A 26988-nucleotide genomic window follows, 5' to 3' on the forward strand; every position below is an offset into this window, starting at 1 on the left:
TGTTTGTTTATCCTCCTGTGAGTTCAGAAATGGTTGCTATTTTCGCTAAATTCTCATATGTTTGCTTGCATGGCATTCAGTTAAATCCGATGGCTTCCTTACGGAAGTGGGAGATTTTCACATTGTGCTTAGGCTTAAGTTTTCAACTTTTGTACTGTTTGTCCTATAAATTAGAACATTTCTTATAACCTTTCATCTTTATTTTATTATAGGTTGTTGCTCAGATGCTGGCATATAGAGCCCTAAGTAACCAAGATCTCAAACCTTTAAATTAAATGATGAATGTGATGACTTGGGACAGTGGGTGGACCAAATGCTTTGGTTTTGTTTTCTTTTTTCTTTTTTGATGCACAACTTTAAAGTATAATCAAACAAATACTTTCCAGGGTGAATACTATCACTGAAATAAATGAATATATTAGTTATTTCAGGTTTTCCATTTGATTATAGGAATGTGACCTGAATTGAAAAATCTCTGTTCATATGAAAACACCCAAAAAATGTCTGTAGTCCAACTCCAATATAACTACATAAGGGTACACCATGGGACAGAAATGAAGATAGAAAAATGTATGTCCATGCAGAATTGTAGATTTACTGTATTTTAGAACCAGACAGAATATTATTAGGTCATATAATTCAGTTTTTGATTTCACAAGTTGAAAATCAGGTTGAAAGATGAAGTGAGGTCACATAGCAAGTTAACTAAGCATTCACTTTGATGTGGCCGACTGAGGAAAGCACACCCAGAAGATTATATGTGATTTTAAGTGTAGTCCTTTTAAAGCAAGCATTTCGGAGATGAAAGAAATGTTTTTATCAAAATGGGTCTGTATATGAGACTGAAATACCCCGCTTCATGATTTAGGGAAAGCTCTCTAGTGAAAAATACCATGATGCAAATCCTTATATGTTAAGCAGAGTCACTATGTTAAGTTCTCACTGAAAATGTTAATTAAATTCTATTTATCAGTTGGTTCACTTGACATATTTTTCTTTAAAAGGTACAATGTAAAATGTCTCTCTTTCTTTCTTTCTTGCCTCAGTTTATTTAAACTTGGTGGGGTTTTGCTTTTTATTTTTAATTATTTAAGGCTTTAGAGTTATGTTGGCTTCACCTCTTATCAATGAGTGACTGTGGAAATGTTGTCCTCTCTGAATCTTAGTTCACCTGGTATAATAGCTCTCCCACCAGGTTCTTACGAGGATTAAATGAAGCGTAGTACTTGGCATATAGAAGATGCTCAATAAAAATTTGCAGCAACTATTATGTATGCATTGAGTTTTGCAACAGGAATGCCAGTAATTTTTTACTATTTCCAGGCACTAAAAGGAAAGGTGGGCCTAAGAAAAGGTTAAGGAAAATTTAAAATGCAACCCAGTGGTATAAGACTAGATTTCCTTTTGTTATAATGCCATGAGGTACAGAATCTTTCAGTCAATGGTGTCAATACAGAGGACTAAGAAGTTTCCCAGAGTTTTGGGAACAAAGCTGTTGCAAGTCTGAAGTCTTGTCTTTTTTTACTGCAACTGCAGGGAGTTCCCTACCTAATATCTACTAATGAATCAAGCAAATGTCTGTATCTTAGAAGCTGTCAGATAGCGAAGCCCAAGTAGGTTCAAACTAAACAGTTCCCAGCCTTGCCTGCTACTTACTTTTTTTTTGGTCTCATCCCAGTTTTCCCTCGTTTCATAACCTATGCTTAAACTATTGTTTTCCAAACACATCACATTAATTCCCACTTTGATGCTCTTTGTCCATGCTGTTCTGCTTATCTGGAATGCCTTCCTCAGAATCAAAATTGTTGTTGAACATAAAGCCCTTCCCTGATTATCTAAAACTTTCCTTATAATAATGTCAGCAATTCTATGTAGTATCTCAGAAATGAAGTGTATTTATATATACACTTATTTCATTTTAACAACAACCCAGTGATACTAGTAGCTTTTAGATTTATTTGTCTTATTCTTCTTAAATATTGTCAGTGTAGAAACTATTTCTTACTTGGCATTAACCTTACTCCACTGCCTTGCAGAGAGCCTTGTATTGTGTAGACACTCAATAAAATATTTCTTTAATTGAATTAGAAGAGCAAAAGCGATGTTCAGTTTTTGCAAATGCTATTAGGTAATCTGACACTCCACACTGTAGCCCACAGTTTTTAACTGTAGATGCTCTGGCCAGGACAATCATTATTTCATACAGTCCCTTAGGACCATGGCAAGCTATTAACTTCTGTGTCTGTCGTAATCCAAGGCACAGGCAGCAGTGCTGATGGGGTTGTGTTCAGGAGTGAGAGCAAAGAGCCTGTTTTAAAATAAGGAATCCCCATGGAAATTTAGGCAGGAGAGATCAACAAAATAAAACTGCAGAAGGTGGTTGCTGGGTGAGACAGGAAATGAACACCTTGTGAAGATTAGGCATTCCACTGAGAGGGGGAATGTGGAAAAAGAGTCAAAAGTAATTGTGCAGCGATTTCATTGCTGACACTTGGAAGCATATTGTTGTGTGTGTTGCTTTTAATGAAATGTGCTTTTATAGTGCTGATGTTATTATCTGGATGAAGAAGTCTTCCCTAGTATTATTGTCATCTCAGCTTTCTGCAACCAACTAAATTAAAATACAATAATGTAATGGGACAGTGGGATAAAAAAGAAAACCAGATAATTCTGACATGTGACCCCAACTTGAACTTACTGCTGTTCTGGTTTGCAGTATACTCAAATCAGAATAGAGGTTCAGTGTAATGCTTGAGGGTTGGAGCGGCAGAGGAATAATATATTTAGTTAATAGTGGGCTATGTCATGGGCTGCATTATTAGAATAATAATGTAATTAGAATAAAGGTTGTTACATTATTAGAGTATGCGAGATCAGTGTTTCTTAACAGGAGTTCCCCAGATCATCAGTGAGCTTTCCAGGTAGTCCATGGACTGGCTTTTAATGTATATTATATACATTATAATGTATATCTGTTAATACATATCATAACAGCATAGATGCTTTGGGTTCTAATATGAATTAATCATTTACTTTAATAAATAAATTTATTTTGTTGCATTGAAAGTAGCAACCATTCTTTAATTTTTAAATGTTTGTTTTTTTGGTAGGAAAACAATGAAAGATACAAGGATAATTATATAAAGCCAGAGAGTTTTGAGTAGGTGGTTTGTGGAATCTTTTGGTTTTCTGAAGAAATAAATGGATGGAAAGAGCAAGAAAATTATTTTTAGGTAAATGTGAGATTATTTTAACTTCCCAAGGTATCTTACTATAATAGTTCAAATATAGTAAAATACCTTGACTCAGGATACATTCATGTCCTGAGTCATTGTAAAACAAATTAATGTCATTCTTTTAACCAGATAGTAAAAATATGGAAGATATTCACTGCTATATTTCCATACCTCTCCCCATGATAATTTATAATTGGTAAGATCACCCAACTTAGTAACTTCTGAATCAGATTAAATGATCAATTGATTTTTATAGAGTTTTTCTTCTCTAATTCTTTGAAGGAAAAATCGGTATGAGAATTCATATATAATTAAATCACAAGAGTTAAATTATGAAAGAGTTACATCATGACAAAGTCAAACCATATATTGAGGTCTAATAAATATTAGTCACTGTACAAGATGCTGGAGTCAGATAAAATTACTCAGCTACTGAAGTGGCATCAGGGGTGGACAGCAAATCAGCAGACAATCATACTCAGCATTATAAAGGCCATGTTAGAGATTAGCTTAGGGTTGAATTGGGGATAGCAAGCAAAGGCACACTCAAGGAGATGGCCCCTAAACATCTGAGCTGCTGAGTGTAGAAGAGAATTATGAGCTGTCCAAGTAAAGGTTAGATGCAACCGAAGGACATATACACTGGTATAAAACAGGTATCGTACCATTCCATTGACCATAACCTCCAGTTTCTCACTTTGCCTGGTAAGAGACTTCACTTTAAGCTGCTCAGTGATTTTCTTTTAGGCATAGATAAAAGAAGGATGTTTATAATTTAATCGTTAGTTTACATAAAAATAAAAATTACTTTCAAAGATGATTAGCTTTAAGTATACATTTACATTCAATATGCATTTATCCAAAGCATGGTAATATATCTTTATAACGTGTTTTAAATCACGAATTGGTTATAATAAACATACAACTAATTTGACTTAAACATATGCTTGCTTCCATATATAACTATCTAACAAGGATAAGCCATATGGACATTTTTTTTATATTCTGTAATTAAAATTTATTGTATGACAACCTGTTGCTGCTACAGTACTAAGAGATTACTGCCATTATAACAGTATAAGTTCCTTCATATGGCATTTGAATAATAAAAATTGAATATTCTAAACTTAAGAAAGGAAAAATCATGGCTTTCCCATTTTACTCTTCTGAAAGAACTTTGGCATCAAACACACCTTGAACCAGTTTATTTAACATCACTAGTCTCTGTGCTCTTATCTGGAAATGAAGATAATCGCTTTAGAGAAATGTGAAGAATATAAGGCAGAATTTATGTAAAATGACTACTGTATGTAATAGTCACTCAGAAATATCTGTACAAGGAATAAATGCGCATAGTTCTCAAAACATTAATCTCTTTCCCTTCTACCTGAACTTTTTGATCTTATTTCACTCCAGTAGAAATGAGACTCATAGATTTTTAGAATTTGAAAAGTCCATAGCTTTCAATTCAGAAAGAATCTTTTAAATAATCACAGAAATGCACAGACCACACTATGAGAAGTCTCATAAATTTGATTTCATTTAAAAAAACCTTGTTTTTAACAAAAGTAAACATAACGAAATGAAAAAGCAAGCCACAGATCAGAAGATATTTATAGCACATAGATTAACCAAGGGTTAGTATCCAGAATATATAAGGAAAACCTTTATATCAGTAAGAAAATGAGTAATCAACCAAATAGAAACATAGACATAGTATATAAAGAAGCTGTTACAGAACAAATACTAAATGTCTAATAACATGAAAAATACTCAGCCTCACTAGTAATCAGGAAAATGCAAATGAATACCAGACGAGATGTCATTTTATGTTCATCAACCTGGAAAAAAAAAAGAATGTTTATTTAGTACCTAATTTGGGGAGCATAGAGGAAAAGGAATATTCAGTCTTCATGAGAGTTTTGACTAGTTCGTCTGTTTCAGAGAGCAATTTGATAATACAACAAAATCTGCACAAACCTTTCTCAACCTAACAACCTCACTCCTGGTTATATACGAGACTGTTGAGTGGCTTTCACACATACATAGTCTATAAATATTAATTGTGTCTGTATTATATAGATAATTAAAAGAATTATCTCTTAGGTACTCCTATTATTCTATATTGGAATTATTCACAATTATATAGCTAGTATTTAATTTTTGAAAAGTGCCTCTTTTGTGCTAGTATTCCTTTCAGAGCCCTCATTACTATGAAACATTACTTTTTTTTTTTTGAAGCTTTCTTTAAGACTGGAATATATGATTCTTTGCTTACAACTTTCCCTTCATTAACATAGGGTTGATATGGGTTACTTTTTCTCTTAATTCACATTGTTTTTGTATACCAATTCTTGCTTCTTGATTAGTTTTAAATTTATAGTACTAGTTCTCCATATTTCCTTTTGAGCAAATATTGATGTTAATAATGCCTCGAATTTTGAGTGCTACTCATTTATATTATTGGAAACCTTTTAAAAGGACTTACAAAAGAATTAATTCTTCCCATGCTGCTTGTTGGTAACTCCTGTTAATATAAATGATGGCTCCCAGGTTCATGATGTGGAAAGTCTAGTGATGAAATACTAGAAGTGTTAACTGTGGTTAGTTATAGGAATTTACTGCTGTAAGTTAATTAAACACACCAATAAGCAACTGGAGCATTTTATTATTTTAATTTGTATAAATATAAGGTTGGTAAAGTAATGAGAAGTGGCAGGTCTCTTGGAGTTTGATTGACACTTGTACTAAAACTCTTTTAAATGTGTAGATGATGAATGAATTTATTGAGACAGCTTCTGTTGTAAGATATTCCATACAGAGAATATTTATTTTTAGTGTGCAGTAGCATAAATTTGTCATTTCCGGCTTTAAAAAATTACTTACTAGAGGAAAACTTTTTAGGAGCCACCTCCTAATATTTACTAAATAGTGTTCTGTATGAGAGATACAAGAATTTCTTTTATTATTTTCGGGATTCTATATTGTTTGTAGTTTCTGTGTAAATCACAAAATGAGAGATTCATAGATTGATTGAAAGGAATTTACTAAATAGCATATTATTTGTGCTCAGATATTTCTAGAAGAAATGATTGGTAGTATTTTATTCTAAGAGGACACAGATTGGTCATGTAATTGAAAGAACTTTCTTTTCCCATTTTGTATTATTTGGGGTAGGGAGAACCTACCTGTTTTTTTAGTATGCAATTTAGAATAGACATTTCACTCAGTTTTGTATGATTAAATGCTAACTCAAAATCAAGTTTTAGAATTATAAATGCACACACGAATCTGCTCATCTGTTCATTAATTCATCAAATGTTTAATAAGCGTGTACTATGTGACAGACATTGTTCCAGGTCTTTGGAATATAGTAATGAGCAACATTAATAATTAAAACAATTTTTCTCTTTAAAATAAATTCCGTGAATGGTACTGTCTACCATATGAATAGACTTTATACTTGATATTTTTAGAACAGACATAAACTAAGAAAGTGAACATATTATCTGAGCTTATTGTCTCATTTGAGAAATAACAAAAATTACCTTGTTTCATTCCTCTTGTTCAGTAACACTCCTTTCTTTACCTAGCATTTCCTTGTCTTGTAAACACATTGCAAGAAGGACAATCTGATTTTGAGCAGAAAAAGATAAGGTTGGTTGATAGGTGGTTTGGGACCAGTCTTAACAGTCATTTTGTCACTAAGAATAAAGACCTGATGATTGACTAGAAAGTACTTAAAAGAATTTATAGGACTAACTTAAAAGTTACTATGTTCAGAACATTTACCTTAGTGTTTTGGCTTTTCAAGTGAAAATAACATTATGCTTACATGACTCACTGCTCATACCCTGCAAAAATCTGCTAACATCAGAACCTATTTGTTTGACAAAACTAATTTGGAGCAACAATAAATAGTGTTTATTTGTTCAAAACTGGCCAATGAAATAAAAGTTACAAATGTTAAATTAGAAATACCATGCATGGTTTATTGTCATGAGTTTCACATATGAGTGTGCCTGAGTGCACACATACATACATACACATAGAGCAATATCAGATAATGTTAGAAAAACATAGGATTTTTAGAACTCAGCTAGTCATTATGTTCACCAGATGCCTTGAGTAAAGTATTCCTCTTATCTCTATGGTGTTCCAAATGCTGGAACTCATGGGAGATACTAAAAATCAGTTTGACCATAGATATGCTTAAGAATTGCTCAGTCTACTCTCTCAGTCTACTCATCTAGGAGCCATAGATTTGCCAAAGGTTAAATTGTTTATGACTCCTTCACTAGACTTTTTTCTACTTTAATCTTTTTAGGAAACATCTGAGGATAGAAAATTTAAAGGGGAGATCCAAAGACATGGTGGGGGGAGCAAAAATAGAAGAATACACATCTAAAGAAATTGAAATAATATTCTAAAAAGAAAAAGGCTTAAGTATATTCAGATTTCTCAAAGATAAAGGAACAAATAGCATTTATAAAACAAGATGGGAGTTTACAAAACAAACAGGTAGTTATGACTCAAAAAAATAACATTTGTTTAAAGGTTATATTGGTTAAGGAAAACCTATTGATTTAGAAACACTCATAAGATAAACAGTAGACTAGAGAGAATTTCCTTAAGTAAAAGGAAATCCAGTAAATCCAGTAAAATAGAACATGACCCAGAATGCAAGACACAGAGCTAAAGAGATATATGAAACAATAGTTATAGGACCTAGAGGATAATTGAGAGGTGTCAACATATATCAAATAGGAATTCTAGGTTAGAGATTAGAAGGAATGGCAAGGAAGAAATATTTTTAGAAAATGGATGAGTAAAAAAATACAAAGAGAAAATTTGTGATATCAAAAAAAGGAGACACTTAGAGATTGCAAAATCATAAGAACATACTGTGAACAACTATTGAAAGTTGGGAACAGAGAGAATTTCTTTAAAATGCTAGAGAATGATTATTAAGCCTACAGCAAGCATTGGGTTCAAATGGTGAAACTATTCCCATTGAAGTTAGAAAGCAAATAAGGAGGGATTGGTGGAAGTTATTTGACTGGTGGAAGTTATTAAGAAATAGAGCATAAACTTTACTGGAACCCTAGGAAGATTGACTAACAATTATAAGAAAGTGTATGAGAAATTAGTTTGGCTAAAAATAAATAGGGTACTGGAATGGTTTTTGGAGATTTTGTTTTTTGTTCAGAAAATCATGGGAGAATCCCTTCTTCCTGCCCAGATTCAATAAAGTTTCCTTTTGTAATTCGTGATTGTAAACATTAGCACAGAAATAGCAAAAGAATGAAAGGAAATAAAGGAGAGAGGGAAGGAGAGAGGAAAGAAGGAAGAAAAGCATCATTCCAGACAGTATAAAGAAACTTTTGGTTCAATAGTTATAAGAAACAGCTCAATTGAAAAATTATGAAAGGATATTACATCAGTCAGATTTCAGTCAGGAAAGCAGAATCACTATGAGTGTTACGGTATAAGGGATTTATTATAGAAATAAGTTATCACACAGTTGTGGGAGAAGCCAGAGAAGAATCCTAAAGCGGGAGTGGGAGGATCAGAGAAAGTCGCTAACCAGCCTATCAGAAACTCAGTGTAGGTGGACAACTCAGGCCAGGAAGTGGGAAGCAAGATCTCTCCAGCTGCCGAGTGGAACCCCAAAGGAGAGCAGGTGGAGACATCTATGGAAGACTATTGCCACTGTATCTGGTAGTGGGCCTGGAGTCACTATTTGTCAGCAGGGCAAGCAGCTGGGAACAAGAGCTAGATGCAGAACAGGAGCACAAAAGAACAGACGGAATATGCAGGCAGCCTTATGTCTGTCTCTTACTAGTCTAACCACCATTAACTTCAGAGCATAATGGCTGCTGCTTTACTTCTGTCTTCCAAATCTCATGCAAATTTATCTTCCATTTAACTCTAGCCCAGATCCATACAGGCAGTGGTATTCTGGGAAATAGTTCCAGCTTAGCCAAGTGAACACTGTAAAAACCCACAACAAATATAAGTGGGTCCTATACTCTATTTTAGAAATATAAAGATTAATAATAATAGTAATCACTCAGAAAATTATAGTTGCTCTTACTATGCTTCAGGTACTGTTGTAAATTATATTATATATATTTATATATATTAATTGTCACAAAAGCAGTATGAAATTAATGCTGTTAATTCACTTATTGATGTGTAAACTGAGTCACAAAGAGGTCTAGAAATTTACTTCCAAGTCTACACATTGTTCTCCAGGGTTATCAGCAACATCATTTTTGCAGAATCTAGTAAAATGGGGACATACTTAAAAACTGTACATACTAGAGAAACTTGCTCAGGGCATATAAAGATGTTAAATGTATCATTATTTGTATTAGTGAAAAAAATAGAAAAAATTAGGAACAGCCCAAATCTTCATCGGTAAGGGAGTGGAGAAATAAAATCGGGAACAACTCTTAAGGTGAAATACCAATTAGGAGTTCAAAAGAATGCATTAGATAAGTGTATCAGCAAAAAATAGCTCTCAAAAAATAATATTGAGGAAAAAGTAAGTTGCAGAATGATATGCATGGTCCATTATTATTTGTATAAACATATGTATTTTAAAAGTATAAAAAATGATATACACAGATGTTCACCAAATATGTAGAGCTAGTGGCCTGTGGGAGAGGCTATGGCGGATGGAGTTTGTTGTCTACCCACAGCCATTCTTGGTTTCCTTTTTATCAGCAGAGCTCCATCTTGTTATTCTTTCTCTTCAATTGCTATATGGAAGGTGGGCCCCGTCCCAGCACCAGAGAGTAAACCACGACTGGCTTTTTACCAATCATGGTAGTCCCATTTCATTCAGCAGTGATTAGTTTAGGCATAAACTCTGTCACAGAGCCTATGGCCAGTTCTACAGTGTGTTTCTAGGAATGGTTTTCTGCACTGAGACATATGGTTGGGGTGCTAGTAGTAGTTTGTTTCTTGATCTGAGTACTGGTTTCATGGGGGTATGGTATGAAAATTCAGTAGGTTTACATTTATCTGTATGTTGAACCTTAATAAAAAGTTATATGTATGTATGTATGTGTGTATATATGTGTGTCTGTATGTATGTCATATATATCTATATGTATTTGTGTATATGTATATATATATATATATATATATATATATATATATATAGTTATTTGCTCATTATTCTTTAACTTAAAAAAATCTTTAAAAATAAAAAGAGGAAAATGAGTGCCAGATAAGTTGTATAAACATCATGAACAAAGATGTGGGAATGATCGTTGTAAGATGATATATATATCATCATCATCATCTACTGGTGTAGCAACAATTTTATCACCATGAATGGGCTAGAACAATTTTCTAAAGATGGCAGGGTGGAATGATGGAGAAACCTAGGTCCTGGATAAGGTCATTAAGCTCCTGAGTTAGCCAATTCTGGAGCTAGTTTGTCTCCTTCTTATTTAAATCATTTGATTTGATTTTTCTGTATGAGGTTGAAAATACGGTGAAAGTAGGGAGGTTATAGGGGTGGGGAACAAAGGAGACTCACTTTATCTGTAATGTTTCATTTATTTTAACTAAAAAAATGCAAAATAACATCAATTATCAAGTCTGGGTAGTGGATATATAGTTATTTGCTCATTACTCTTTAACTTAAAAAAATCTTTAAAAATAAAAAGAGGAAAATGAGTGCCAGATGAGTTGTATAAACATCATGAACAAAGATGTGGGAATGATCGTTGTAAGTTGAGGGGCAACTGGGAAATATTTCTCAGCAAATGAATCAAGAATCAATTTGTTTGTATTCATGTAATAAATACTTATAGGACTTTACTGTTTGTAAGCTACTGTGACATTCAGTTTGGGGCTTATGTTTGAAATCACTGTTTTTTATTTGTAAAGAACATCTCAATATATTGATACCTATCTTCAGTGTTCTATAGAATGGCTTCCTATATATGTCTGTTTTAATGTCGACATTTTAAATTAGATCATCTCCAACATTATATCCAAATTTGATGAAAAACTTTTATAACCATTTTCACATGATTCAAAAACACATTTGTTCCCATCATTTAACTAAGTAAAACTCATAAAACAAATTATTCTTACTTCTGGTGAAATAGTGAGCAGAACTCTGACTCCTACATTTTTATTATTCTTTCTTGGGATAGTAATCATACTCAACCCTTAAATTATGACATACATGTGTATCTGGTTCTCGGATATGATAATTTGAAGAAAGCCTGTGGTTAAATTATGAACTTTGGTGTAAGACCTGAGTTAGCTGTCTTCCTTCTCACCCTAACCTTGGGCAAGTCACTTTCCAAGCTTCAATTTGGGGAAATTGTATCAGTTTGTAGTTTTCTTTGTATAATAGAAACCTCAAATTAATAATGATTTAAACATGTAAAATTTTATCATCACGTATAAAAATCCAGGCATCAGTAATTCAATGGCAGTTCCATGAATGCTTCAGAAAATCCAGGCTCCTTCAAGCTCTCTGCTCTGCCATCCCTAGGGTGTGGCCCTCGTACAAGATGGTTATTGGAACGTCGGTCATTCAGCCAGCAGGAAAATGGGTGCTCTTTCCTTCCATAAAGACTTCTACATTCTCCAACCTCTATAAGAGACAGAAATGTGTTTCTTCTGAAGGGACTACTAAACTTTAGGGATTCTGTTAACCACAGAAGAGGTTGGCTGTTGGGTAGCAATCAGCAGTCTCTGCTTTAGGGTTGTTTTAAAAATTAAATGATACATATAGCACAAGAGCCTGACAGAAAAAAAGCAAAGGAAGCTGCTATTAATCTTACTTAATGAACTTCAGACTTCTAACTGAACAATTGTACTTATTTTTTCTCCCCTACATGACACGAAAATAATAGTACAGGGATTGAAATTTAAAAAGCATAAACCCATAGTCACAAAAAGAATATGAGAAGCAACTTCAAGTGAAAAGAGATGGCAGCAAAATTGTGAAAACTGGAAAACAGATGGAGGGTAGCTCCTGACTTAGCCAACTGGAAAAACTAAAATCTAAGCGCTTGCATGGGAGAAAGCTAAGACGCAAGCTGATTCATGCTGTAAAAGTCCAGGAAAACTCAGAATTAGAGGCTAGGTATCTTTGAAGATGAGGCAGGTATAGCTGGAAGTCTGTATTAGAAGTTAGTGTACCCTAATAACTCCTCTCTCATGCAGTTACCTCTCCCTACACCAGCAGAAAACTTGAAGTTTACTCTAAAGAGGTTGAACCAGACTAACCCTAGATTCAGGGACAACCTAAATAACTGAGAGCAGAGGAGCCAGCCAAAAAGATAAATTAGGTAAATGTCTACACACTGAAGGACAAAATTGATAAGACTGTGGAAAATTGATTGATCCAAGAGAAAATGCAACTTACAGTTATACATCTTCCAATGAAACTGCCAAGCTTCAGCTCATCGCCCCAAAGTAAAACTTGCTGTTTGACCAATCCTATTCATGCAGTTTTCAATTAGTTTTTCATGCTTCACTTTTAAAAATGAATGGTCATTTGAAAATCACATGATGTCACTTATATGTGGGATATAAACCTAAAAGCAACAAATGAACAGAACAAACAAACAGAGACTCGTGGACATGAACAATGGACTAGTGGTTACCAGAGGGGAGAGGGGAAAAATAAAATGTTAAAAAAATGATAAAAAAATTAAAAAAAAAAAAAAAAAAAGAATGGTCAGCCAAGGACCATCAGCTATTTGGGGGAGAACTCTCACATAAAATACAGAAGCCCCCCTAAAAAAATTGAGAAAGAAATGGGGAGATAAAAAAGAATATAAGGATCAATCAAAAGCAAAAATTAGGGGAAAAAAAAACAAACGATATTTTCCAAGAGACAAGGGAGAGTGCTACATCCAAGAACAAAAACAACACAGTATTAAAAACGAGCATTCATTAAAAGACAGACTAACAAAGCTTGAAAATGAAAATGATGAAATTTTAAAAACTGGACAGAAAGTTGAAAGGTAAAGTTGAAGTCTAGGAGGGAGGAAAAAGCCAAAAGGCAGAGATTAAAAATAGAAAAGATAAGAAATGAGAGGCTTCCTTCAAACATCTGATGATCCAACATCCAAATAACAGTGAGTACAGAAAAGGAACAGCAAAAAGAGGGTAAGAAATTCAAGAAGTAATATAAGAAAAATTCTAATAATTGAAAGATTTGATTTCAGATTCAAAGAGCCCGGTGAGTGCCCAACACTGATATTTTGAAATGCTGGAGGTAAAGTGAAGATTTAGAAAGCCTGCAGAGGAGGAAAAATACATACAAGCAGGAATAGAAATCATAGTATCTGGTCAAAGGCAAGACTGAAATCTAGAAAGCAGTGGAACAATGCCATCAAAGTACTGTGAAAAATTATTTCTATAACCTAAATCTCTATGTATGTCAAGCTAATAGAGGGATAGAAAAAAGACTTTTCAGACATTAAAGTCCTTTAAAAAATCTGCCTATGTACCTTTCCTAGGAAGCTCCTGGAAGATGTGCTGTACTAGTAAAAAGGAATAAACCAAGTAAGAGGAAAACATCATTCAAGGAAAAGAAGGGATCCAACACAGCAGAGAAGCAAAAGAGATCTCAAGATATGATAAAAGGAAATCGTAGGTCAGCTCTTCAACTGGCCTAGAGAACAGGAGGATGAAAGACTCCAAGAAAAAGTGAAATGGATAGACTACCTAATGCATTTAATGATGTTGAGAGGGAATTTTCATTGCTTTCAGTGAGTCAGGAGGAATTAGTGAGAGGCACATCAAAACATTTAGCAATTGAAGAAACTAGAGGGTTATTAACTCCAGGAAAAACTAAGTTTAAAAGTAAGAAAAAATAAATATACATTATATGGCTCAGCCCAAAATAATAATTACATAGATATACTACTGTAGTGTTGGATATTGATTTAACCAAAAACCGTGGTGTTGACCCTACTGAGAAAATAGGAGGAAGGGGAAGTGTGGATGTTTTGGGAAGAGATGGGGAAACAATGTGTAAGAGATAAATCCTCATCCTCCCCAGTAGGTTGTCAATAGATTGTTTTTAAAACCGTAGAATCAAGAAACAGGAATATAGGATGTTAGTTAGATATATGTAAGGTAAATACCAAGAAAAAAAAGCAGCTTAAAGTGTTGAATAATTGGCTCTGGGATCTGGGTATTGAGGTAAAAGGTATTAGCTAATAAACATGTAAATTAATGTTTTTACTATCAGGTTTGTAGAGCAATTTGACTTTTTAAACCTCTATATTATTTTGATAAAAATATGAATTTTAAAGTGTGCTTCATTTATACAAATCTTTTTATTTGTAAACCAATTTAATACAACTCAGCGAACAATTTATTCAATGCTTGTTAGATCACTGTACAAGAGAGACATGTAAATATAGGACTGTAAAACAAAACCTAATGAGATTACATGTTTTCAAATGATGGCTATATACTGATAAATCTTATGGTAGCACCATCATTTCTGATTTGAGACTGGGGAAGGCTTCAGAGTGAAACGAGTATTTGCACTGGGCCTCAAAGGATGAGAAGAATTTGAATGGGAGATTAAATGCCAGCTGTGGCCAGTGTTGTCCCACCATGGCTGGAAAAGTAAATGCGTGTAGGAAAGAAGTCTGGGAGAGCTGTAGGAGGCTGTGTTGACTTCTCTGCCTTTCCTAGACATTTCTATTAGTCATTTTTTCCTGAGGATTTACTCCTCCCTGCCCTATCACTCAGACACTCTTAATTTTAATATTGACTTTACCATGCTGGGTTAGGTTGTTGTTCTCTCTCAGCTGGCACCCTGCCTCTTAAACTTTTGGTCTAATTTAAAGAAGGATAAGGGAAGGGAAAAGAAAGTCTTGATTTCACCTGGCCAAATGTAGATTTATATTCCTGAATGTAAAGATAGGAACTCTCTTTCCTGACCTCATAGTCAGCTAGCTAGATATGGCTGTTACCTTTTTTTGAGGTCTTGAGATTAAACACTCATTTTTGCAGTTTCAACATAATTTTTAGAACCCTCGAGAGTAATGTAGGACACATCTAATTGTTTGCAAAGAAATGTAATAATTTCATAGCTGTGAAATAATTTATTCCTGTCATTTGTTAAAAGTGCTATTCAGAAGTAAGTGGGCAAGTAAGTGGTGTGCGTGCGTGTGTGTGTGTGTGCACGCACACACACGTAACATCTTCCAAATTTAGGTTTTTGTGCTCTGGATTTGTTTTCTTTTATATTGTTGGGTCCATAAGAGGAAAGGCTGGCTTAGAACTAAATAGCAGAGCTAAACCATATGTTTTATACCAAATTAGAAACAGGTGAAGGTTGTTAAAATCCAGCAAGAGCTTAGAAAAGCTTTAGACTCAAGTTTGTATTAAAGGCAGGTGGTTATATGTACAATAAAAAACAGTCACCAGCACACCAGCTTATTGATACATATGTGATTGATCTTTTTGGATAAAAACAAGGAGGAGTTAATAAATCACTGCACATAGCTATAAAGATGTTTGGGCTTGAAAGCCTGGCCTGTAAGAGCAAATGTGGACCCTGAAGGAAATTTATGAAGCATAGATCCTTTTAGCTTTACTTAACAGCTAACATCTGACTGACCCAGGGGGACCATGGAAATTTATTGCTGGGCCATTCAAATATTTAAGCTGTTGTGTGATGTAGAACAGGTAAAGATTAGCCCAATAACAAATATGAGGCTATAAAATAAAATGAGATTTCGATGACTTGTAAGTACTTGTCAGAGGTCAGCTCCAAATGACTGGTCAGAAATGAGAAAAACTTGTTGATAATTAGGGCAGATTGATTATGACAACCTAGATGTTAGCTTTGCTTTCTGTAGGATCAGTGATCCTCGGCGTTTCCTCTTCCTGTGAAATCCATACACAAACAGAATAACTTTAGAGACCTCTAATTGTCTTTCTTTTGTGCTCTGAAATTGGGTAAAATGATGAGTTGAGGTGATTCCTTTTGCAATTTTGTAATTGAAATGTCTTTCTCATATATATTCTGAATATGTGGAATTCCTAGACAGCATATTCTTCTAAAAAACTGACTTATTAACCTATGTATGTGATTTTGAGTTTAACATCTAGAAAGCAGGTCGAAGTTTTTAGGCTTTCTGATAGATGATCTAAAATTAACCTTTAAAATTTACGTAGTTGACAGATTTATACACATGGTGGTTGAAAAATCAATTTAGTAAATTAACTGGATATTTCAAAAACTTTTAGATTTATTTCCAAATCTTTTATCCACTTTTCTTTATATAAAGTCCCAAAAGTAAGAAATGTATATAATATTGATACTAGGACATTAGAAGTTACATTTTGGACTTAATGAGGTCTATAGTTTTTGATGTCGACAATCTCTGCCTTTTTGATATAGCACTAAGCCCAAAATGTGGTCAGATAAAAGCTACATGTGTTGATTTTCAGGGTGCCAGCTTATCAAATCAGTTAATGAATTTGGTGGTAATTTGGTTCATGAACATTTGATTTATAGGGAGAGGAAATCCCACAAGTTTTTATTGAAATCTTGAATAAGTGAAGTTTACAAAATAATACAAATTTATAAAATGGAATTATTATGGGGCGGGGGGAGGACCATGGTGGAGAATTAAGCATAGGATTAAGAATTGGTTAGACCTGGGTTGGAATTCTAGCTCTACCACTCCATCTGTACATTTACTTTCTCCATTCCACCAATAAATATATTCTAGACATTTTGCTCTAGGAACTGGGATACAATATTAATAAATTTAGGCTCATAGTTTTTGTTCTTGTGGAAGATACTACAGAGGAATAAACAAGCAATTGCAGAACAGTGTAAAATGTGCTGTTTTAGTGAGTGTACAGGGTTCTGTGAGAACACATGGAGGAGTAATAATTAATCCAAATTCAGGACAGGGGTGAGGTGGAGAGGAGTGGGATTGGTGGTTGTAGGTGTTGGGAAAGGCTGTGTGGCCAGGGCACTTCAATAATAGTGCCTATAGGACAGTAGCTTGTATCGTATGGATAAGGTGTTCTAAGCACAATACCTAATGCCTAATAGATATTCAGTAAATACAATCCAGCATCAAAATCATGGTTGCTGTTGTTCTAGCAGTATTCACTGGCCCTCTTACTCTAGTGCTAGAGGGCACTCCCTCCTATTAATCCACAGCAAACACCATTCTGTAATTTGAAATTTCCTCCCCACCAAAGAATTTGTCTTTTGGGCAAAACTCAAAGCACTTTTTAAAAATAAGAGTTGGATGTCTAGGTATATTAAAGTTAAGAAAGGAGAATAAAAATGTTTCTGAAGCTTAAAATTTATTTTTTAATTCTCAGAGATATATGTCACCTAGATATTTGTTCAATATTTAATTTTTAAATGTATTCCTTAATTTATTCATTTATTTGCAGATATTTGTTGAACACCTACTGTGGATAAGACCCTGAGCTCAACACCCATGTCCTCAAGGAGTTTACATTCTAGTGGAGGAAATAAGACATTTGTATAAACAACTAAAATATAGGGTAGAAAGTGTCAGGTAAATGAAGATGCTTTGTGATTTCAGGAGGCAGCAAAATGAATAAAATGTGGTATCTCCCCTTGTGGCACTTACAGATAGGTGTGGGACAGGTGAGGGATGAAACAAATCATAGTAATAATAATAATAATTGAATGTCTCCTGTATTCTTGTAACTGTGCTGGGTCTTAGATTTTTTGTTTAATTCTCACAGCAATCCTGAAAGATTGGTATTATTAAACCCATTTTACAGATGTAGAAACTGAGGTTCTGAGTAGTACACCCAAGTTTACACTACAAGTAAGTAGCAAAGCTGAGATCTGAGCCTGTGCCTCTCTGACCTCAAAGCCTTGACTTATTACATCTAAATCTCTCTTCTTCTTTTCTTCTCCTCCCAGAAATTGGTTTTATAATTAAATAAATAATTTCGATATGGGGGATCAAGCACCTATTCTGTTCCCAGCCCTGATAAGGAAGTGGTTTACAGAGAATATACCATTAGATGAACTGATATATTTAAGCAAACCTATATTATATGCACACATTGTGAAATTGTCTTTAGAAAGTTAAAATAATGAATGGTTTTTCTTCCAAATTCATGTTCCAGATAGAAACATCTTCTGGCATTACCAAGCATCGTAGTTTTATGCACCTCGCATGCATAATTGTAGGGTTTTTATTTTTATTTTTTTAACATTTACAGATTTTTGTGGGAAACAGGTGCGGTTGAACCCGGGCAAATGCAGGATAGCTGTTAATGTTGTGGAATGTGATTTTGATTTACTTGGCAGAATTTTTATTTTACAAAATTGACTATTAAAAAAGACATGGTCTCCATCCTTTGATTTTGCTCTGTTCACTGAAGTTTGCCTGTAGACTATTTTTCAACAGTTACCAAAAGGGTGTGGAAAAACTAGAAGGTTTCTACAAGGAAATTGATATTGAATTCTTTAACAATTTTCACAACCCTGCAGTTTACCAAGTTAAAAAAAAAAAGAGCATTATTTTTAACCTTCTTACTAAAATTATTTGGAATTCTATTTCCCTGAAATTCCATTCTCTTTTTAGTACAGTTCTCTCTAAATAACTATGTCTATATTGGCAAAGAGAATAATCTGATGTAAACCTTTCATTAAATGATTTCTCCTTTAAAAACTTGTAATGGAATCTTATTACCTATCATAGCAAATTTAATCTCTTTTGACTGGCATATATGCTCTCCTATTATATATTCTCTCCCTTTTCTTTCCCCAAAGGAGGTGGGGGCAGGGAATCACTACTAATTTTTCCATAAGGACTTATGTCGTTCTCTGCCCACAAATTAATTTCACATTGTTATTTTTTGTTTGCTGCCTCTCTCTGATCTATTACCTCTCTCCTTCTTCCTAGATCTTTCCTCTGTGCTTTGTGAAACCCCTCTTCAATGATTATAATATACACGTTCTCAACCTCTTTAATATATAACTGTATATACAACTATGGTAAACAATAAATGTACAGCTGTAGTATACAACTAGATGTAAGCAAAATAACTGGGCCCACCTGAAAGTATCACTTTGGAGCCTTTTCAAGTGGCAACTGTTTCTTGTCTTAACCTCCCACATCTCTGGGTCTAGAGCAGGTAATATCCTCTGTTTCCCTTTGTCAGTGCCAAGTCTTTTCTCAGTGGCATGTATCTAGTGTTTTTGACACTTGGAGTGGATCATTTTTAACATCTTTTTCTCTATATGATATAATTACTTTTAGTAATGATCAAGAAATGAAACAAATAATAATAGCTAAAAGAGAAAAGCAGAAAATTTTCTTTTATTGGAAAGTATATATGTTTTTACTTTTAAAATTTGAACACAATTTCTGTGTGCTCATCTGCAAGGAATAATTTTAAAAGTTTGTATTTCACTGTACCTTGTTCGAGGCTGATTGTAAATATTTTTATATCTGAATAACCTTATCTGAAAAATTCTCACCGGAAAAAAGATAACTCAGAAAAGAAAAACTGCACATTGCTATCACTGTTTATTTTTAATCTACTGTTTAAACACAAGAATACATAGCACCAGACAGTTTGGAGACACAAACCGTGCCCAAAGCAAACTTGGAAGATTACAAACCATTCGGAACTTGGAAGAAACTAAGTGTGTTAGTCCACTTTTTTGAGCTGAGTGTATAACTGAGAGTTCTACAAATTAGCTTCCATTTACATAAAATGTTTATTAGAGTGTACATATGAAAACATCCTAATTTGAAGCTTACATATATATTGAAATTAAATAGTTAATGGCAACAATTGTTTAGAACTTAGACCAACAAAAGATTTTGCGGGGGGAGGAATATTTTATCACTGGCATTATTTAGATTTGTTGGCTCACAGTGATAATAAAAAACAGACCAATTTTTAATCCATTTTATTATCATTTTAAAAGTCTTTACAGGTAATGCACTCCTTTATACAACTCCTCATCATCCTGTTCTTTCTTGTTAGGCCACTGTCATTCTACCCTAGTAGCTTCACACCTATAGGTTCTCGTCAATATTCTAAACATCCTTATTCCATCATTCTTACTTAGCTACTAGAAAAAAAACAAACGGTTGGAAAGATTGGTAGCATTGTAAATTCACAGTTGTCTATTTCAGTTGGACTAATACATGCTAGATATTTGGTTCTCTTGCCACAAGACTATCTCAAACCTTCTCTCCTTTTTCCCCATCATGTTTTCCCTTTCATTCTTGATAAATCGCCTCATTTCTGACTTTACAGAGAAAATTGAGGCTATCGGACAGGAAGACTTCCACCAAAACATCTCGAAATCTTTTGTAATCATCTTCATTATCCTCAAAATGCCATTTACTCCTTTGACCCTGACCCAGCTCTCCAGTTCTTCGGCTGATCCTCCGAAAATACATCTGTATAATCAACAAACTCTCCTGTCTTCAGGCTTTTCTCAGATAGGTCAGCCTACCTCTTGCCCTATCTGAACCTGAATTTTTCTTGAGAGCCCCACTTCTCTTGAAGCCTTACCATTAGCAGCTTTTAATTTTCGTATATGCTAGTTATTCAGATTTAGGTGAGGTTGAGGTTTTCTTGCTCCTCACTGCTGAAAGATTCTTCTCTGCTCTGTTGGCAAAGCAAACATACAAAAACCCTATTCCTTTGAGATGTATGCTCTTCAACTATACCACCTTTCCCCTACCAATCTCAATTATTACCCCTTACTCATCATGTATTTTGGCAACAGAGAAATATAAGAAAGAATATAGGAAAGAGAAACAGTCTTTCTAATCAAAGGCTTGCTATTGTGGGTGACATTAGCACACAAGTGGATGATTCATCCAACACCCTGGCCTCTCATTTTCTTGATCTTTGTCATCAGTGACCTCTTGCATTTTATCATTTTTATTTACTTTCATGGTTATACTCTGAATCATGTCAACATTTCAGTTCATGTCCAAAATCTGATCAGGCATCTTGCTCCTGGATGACTACCTCTTCTCCTTCTGCTTGTTTGTTCAGCCACTTGTTCATTGCTCTTCTTGGTGACCTACAGACCTTGGTCCCTTTATCCAGCTTAGATTTTATGGCCCATTATTTTAGTGACACCCTTGTCTTGCTGACTATGACTTGTCATCCTTACAGCCCTATTGTCCATTTTTTCTGTACCTGCTGTACTCAAGCAGATGTCACACAATAGCATCATTTTACACTCATGATTAATTACCTTGTCTGTGCTCTCAGTAGTGCTCAACAGTTTTATTACATTTCTTTGTTTAAGTTGTTTTACCATTTGATCAACCCTCCATCCAGCTGGGCAAAACAAAACTTTGGGTTATCCATTATTTGTCCCTTTCTGTCACCCTTCACGTCTAACCCATAACCAAATCTTATGATTTTATCTCCTAAAAGTCTTCCAAGTTAGTCTCCTTTTTTTCCATTTCTGATACCATCATCTTAGTTCAAGCCACCATGATCTCTCACCTACATTACTGCAACAAGCTGGTCTCACCTTCTACAGACCATTCTCTACTGCAATCAGCATAATTTTTTCAAGATGTAAATCTGTCATTGTCAGGAAAGTTGAAAGAAAAAAGGTTAATTTAAAAAGGAAGATACCAGATGCAAATCTGAGCATTGTTTAAAGTCCTTCCATTTTTTTCTCTTAGGAAAGAAACAACAGACTATGATCTGACATGGTCTAGAAGTCTCTGCATAATCTACCTTCCTATCAGCTTCATCTGTTGTCACAATTCCCCTCAGTTCAACTACTGTTCTTTCAATTCCTTGAAGCAACATGCTTCCTCCTGCCATGAGGCCTTTACATATGCTGCTTCCTCTAATTGGAACATTCCTTTCCTTCACTCCTACCCATCTCTGAGATCTCAGCTAACATGCTGCTTTTTCTCAGAAGTCTTCCCTGATTCTCTCAGTCTTTTATCTACCTCTTTTCTATAACAGTATTCCTCTCCTTTGGAGTACTTAATTTGTAAATTATATATTTATTAGTGTGATTATATGAGCAATGTCTGTCTACTCCACTGGACTTTAAGCTCCGTTGTCTGTGTTTGCTCATTCTTCTATCTCTACCACCTAGCACTACACCTGACACATAGTATGAGTTCAGCGAAAATTTGTTGAATGAATAAACTATTGATAGTGAGTATTTTTTCTCACCCTTCCCATTATAATGGGAGAGCTATCCCACCCACCATCAAAGGCAAATCATTCTCTTCTAATCTAACCTACCGGATGAAGAGCCTGTCCCCTCTCACCTTGGCAGGCCATTCTATTCTTTTCTTGTCTTGTCTTGTCTTTTCTTTCTTGTCTTTCTTCTCTTCTCTTCTCTTCTCTTCTCTTCTCTTCTCTTCTCTTTTCTTTTTTTTTAGGCGAGGCAACCCTTGGTTGACCTCACAGATTGCAAGGACCTTGTCAGTTTACAATCCCTTATTTTTTTGTTTTTTACACCTACAGCACCTGGTCTTATTAGGTGGTCTCCCATCCAAGTACTAATGAGGCCCGACCCTGCTTAGTTTCTGAGATCAGACGAGATCGGGCTTGTTCCGGGTAGCATGGCTGTAGACCAGGCCATTCTTTCTGTTATGTTTCACCATGTCCCTCCAGTTACTGAGCTCTCCTCTCTCTATGCCAAACTCCTCATCATGTCCATTTCCTTACTTCCAGTCACTCCTGAACTCATACCAGTCTTCTTTCATACCCCACTGCTTCATTTAAATTATATTTACTATATTGCTAAAGCCACCTACCAGTGAACTCATGTAATTACATCCAATAGACATGTTTTCATGTCTGTTTTGCTTGACCTGTCAGCAACATTTGACTACTGATGATAGCTTCCTTCTTAAATTAACACTTTCTCTGAGCTTTTCTGGCGAGATACTTGGTTTTCCTCAGATATTTCTGAGCAGTCCTTTTCTGGCTATTTTTTTTCATTTCTCCAACCCTAGTTGATATTCTCAAAGCTCTGCAACAGCCCTCTTCTCTATGATTTCTTTAGGTCATCTCATTCATACTTGTGGCTTCAGTTTCCATCTAAATTTTTATAATTCCCTAGTTGATATTTTCACCCCAAATCTCTCTCTTACTTTTACATATAGTAAATTATGCACCTGCTGCTCCTCCAGTGTTTCCTGTCTCAGTTCAGAGACACCACCACCTGCCTAGTTACTCAGTCGAGAAACCAAAGGGTCATCTTTGACTCCTCCCTCTACCACTGTCAGAACCAGTCTATCTCAAAGTCCTTTCAGTTCTACTCACAATTTATAGCTCAGATCTCTTCATATATGTTCCTTTTCACTACTGGAACCCTAATCGAAACCATCACCATTCTGGCCTGGCCCATTGAAACAACCTTCTAACTAGGTCTTGTTCCCCTTCATTTACTACATTATAGCAAGAATGGTTTTTAAGAAATATAAACCCCAATCATGGCACTCTCATGCTTAAAAAAATCTTTAATGACCTAACCATATCTTTAAGGATGTAGTCTAGATAGATGTCTTATAGTGTACAGGAACCTGTGGAGTCTGGTCCCTGCCGACCTCTCCAGCCTAATCTGTTAACACTGAGCCCTCATACTGTGGTCCTCACCCCAGCCCCTAGCTGCTTATTCTAATGTCAGCTATACTTTATCAAAGTTAAGATGACAACACCATTCTGTCAGTTGCGTAGGCCAAAAACTTTGAAGTAATCCTTGACTACCTCTGCCTCTCATACCTCATATGAAATCGGTCAAATTATGTTGGTTCTCTCTTCAAAATTCAAATTATGTTGGTTCTCTCTTCAAAATTCAACCACTTCTCCACAGCTATCATCCTGGTTTAAACTGCCCTCTTTTCTTCCCTGGATTTTTGGAGTAGCCTCACCATGTTTCCTTTCTTGCTCCCCTGCAGTTTATTCTTACAGAGTAGCCAAGGCATCCACGTCCCTCCTCTTTTCAGAACCCTCAAGAGCCCTCCTCTCATTCAGAATAAATGCCAGAGTCCTTACTGTGACCCAGAAGACCCTGCATGATCTGGACCTGTTCTTGTTGACTTTATCTCCTTTTTCTTTTCCCTCACTCTGCTCCAGCCATTTCTCATCCTGTATGCCTATGGCTGCCTTAGGTTTTCACTGCATTATCATCAATTTGCAGTGAGTTAGAGATAAGGCTTTGGTGATATACAACTTAGCAGAAAAATGTGAGAGTTTTTTTTTTTCTTTAGATGTGACAAAGTGAGACATAGTCTCTTTTACTCTGCCAGCTGGAAGGAAAGAGAGATGGGCATTTCCAGGAAGTAAACAAAGGCGGAAAGAGATGAATCTTAAATGTTTATAAGTCTGTGAGGAAACCACTTGAGCATAATAAAGTAGCAGACACATCAGGCAGACAGGTCAGATCAGTTAGGCCTTGAAATCTAAGCAAAGAAGTTAAAATTTAAGACAATGACTAATTAGGAAGCAGGGTAAAAGTCTTAAATAATAATACTGGCTTCTAGTGAGTAGAGGACAGGAATGCTGCTAAACCTCCTACAGTGCACACAACAACAAAGAATTTTCCAGAGTGGCAGTGGGAATGGAGAGATAAGACTGTTTCACAGGAAAAATAACTTGTTGACTTGGTGAATCACTGCATATATAAAAGACAAAGAAGTTGGACAAAAATGGAATGTCACTATAAGCCTTAATAACTGATAAAAGTTGTGGTGGAAAACTAGTCTGGACTGGAGAAATATGTTAAGTTTGAAGTAAAGTCATGGCATCACAACATATTGACTAAGTATTGTCACATTTTCTACAAATATAGTGGTCAGAAGTGAACTTAATACACGTAATACAATTTTTGAATTAACTTATAGCCATATCCTCATTCCTAGTTGAGCCCTCAAAGGACCAAACTTGGATGTGGGGCTTTAAAGGTGAAGGCAAGAAACTGTCCCCAGTTTGTAGTTCTTTTTAAAAATATGTGTTGGGGAAGAGAAGGTAGCACTTATAATAAATGTACCTTTTTAAAGTAAGAATGATTCAAGATCAGTTTCTTTTACAATTTTTTTCCAAATTGAGACATATTTTTCATATACACACACACACACATCACTAATTAGAATATATATGCATATATATATACACACATACCAAAAATTTTAATTTAAAACATTTTCTACTTTGATACCATACATAGGAATGTTTTTCTCACATTCCATTTACTCACACTTCAGTAGGCCTATTTTGCAGTCTAAGCTGATGCCTCTCATGATGACCTTTTGGCATTATAGTCTTGTAATATTTTCTTAGTTTTTGAAGGAAGGACAAAGTTATATTCCATTTACTTAGTTTTGCATATCTAGAATTATAGAATCTTAGAGGTGGAGGAGATATTTTGCCTCATCTAGTCCAGTGGGTCATCTAAAACAAATTGCCACAGATTTGGTGGCTTAAAATAGCAGCAGTTTATCCTCTCATAGTTCTGGTGAAGTCTGAAGTCTGAAATCAAGGTGTCAGCAGAGCCACACGCCCTCCAAAGGCAACAGGAGAGAATCTTGCCTTGCCTTTTGCAGCTTCTCGTGGCTCCAGGCATTCCTTGGCTTGTGACTGTGTAACTGATCTGTGCCTCCATCTTTATATGACTTTCTCCTCTTCTCTGTATCCCTCCTCAGTGTGTCCCTTATAAGGATACTTATTGGATATATACCCTGATGATTAAGAATGAGCTCATCTCAAGATCCTTAACTTAATTGCAGACCCTTTTTCCAAATAAGGTCACGTTCACAGGTTCCAAGGATTAAGATATGGACATATGTTTTGCGGGCCACCATTCAGTCCATTAAGCCCCCTGGATACATGTTCATCATTCGTTGCCCAGCTTCTGATTGGCTGCCTCTACTCAAGATCTTTTGGATTTTGACTAACTGGCGAAATCCATTTTCCTGTAACATTTACCATTAACTTTGTTTCTATCTGCTTGAAGCCATGAAAACAAAACCAGCTCTTTTTCTCTCTGAAAGTACTTCATATGTTATCCTTAAGACTTCTGTCCTCTGGGCTAAATACCTCTGATTCCCTCAATTATTTCTCTCAAAACTGTAGCTCCTGTTTTTCTAATCATCCTGGTTGTTCTTTTTTAAAGGACTCCGAGGAAATAGAAAGAATACGGAATTTATAATTGAAGACCTAATATTGAGGTCATACCTCTTCCACTTAAGTAGGTGACCAAGGAAAGTCAGGGTTTTTTTTAAATAATAAAAACACTGGACCACTCTACTTCACTGCTGATTATAGTCAAATGAGATTATTTCAAAACCTATAAGAAATATAACCTACAAGAAAGTTTCCAATTATTCATCTGTATACTTACAAAAACGTTAACTCCCAGACTGAACATAGATGTCTCAGTATAGTCAGACCCAGCATGAAGTAGTTGACACTAGCACGTTTGCTGGTTATCTGCTCTGTTTCTTTTAAAACAAGCTGGGATCACATTAGCTTTTTGGTAGTCTTGTCATAATCTTTATTCATACTGAAATTACTATGTACTAAAGAGCTCTATTACAAAGCATAATCTATTTATTGCTTTGTAATTCATTGATTTATACCATGTAGAGTCAGTGAATTTTTAAAATAATTTGGAAATATAATTTAATTTAATTTGAAAAAGATTTTAATATTGTTCATTTTAATTGCCTTTCTATAAGAGTGTAATAATGGGAAATGTAGAGTTCTT

The 26988-nt window shown here is 34.9% G+C and overlaps 1 protein-coding gene and 1 pseudogene across 2 annotated transcripts in view; one reads left to right on the forward strand and one right to left on the reverse strand.

Moving 5' to 3' along the window:
• The window catches only part of UVRAG (UV radiation resistance associated), a 254987-nt gene that overhangs the window by 157035 nt on the left and 70964 nt on the right, over positions 1-26988 (forward strand). The gene's annotated exons all lie outside the window — the stretch shown is intronic.
• LOC120590651 (uncharacterized) lies at positions 22734-22852 on the reverse strand (annotated as a pseudogene).

Source organism: Pteropus medius, unplaced genomic scaffold, assembly GCF_902729225.1.
Source record: "Pteropus medius unplaced genomic scaffold, Ma_sr-lr_union100, whole genome shotgun sequence".
Taxonomy (NCBI): Eukaryota; Metazoa; Chordata; class Mammalia; order Chiroptera; family Pteropodidae; genus Pteropus; species Pteropus medius.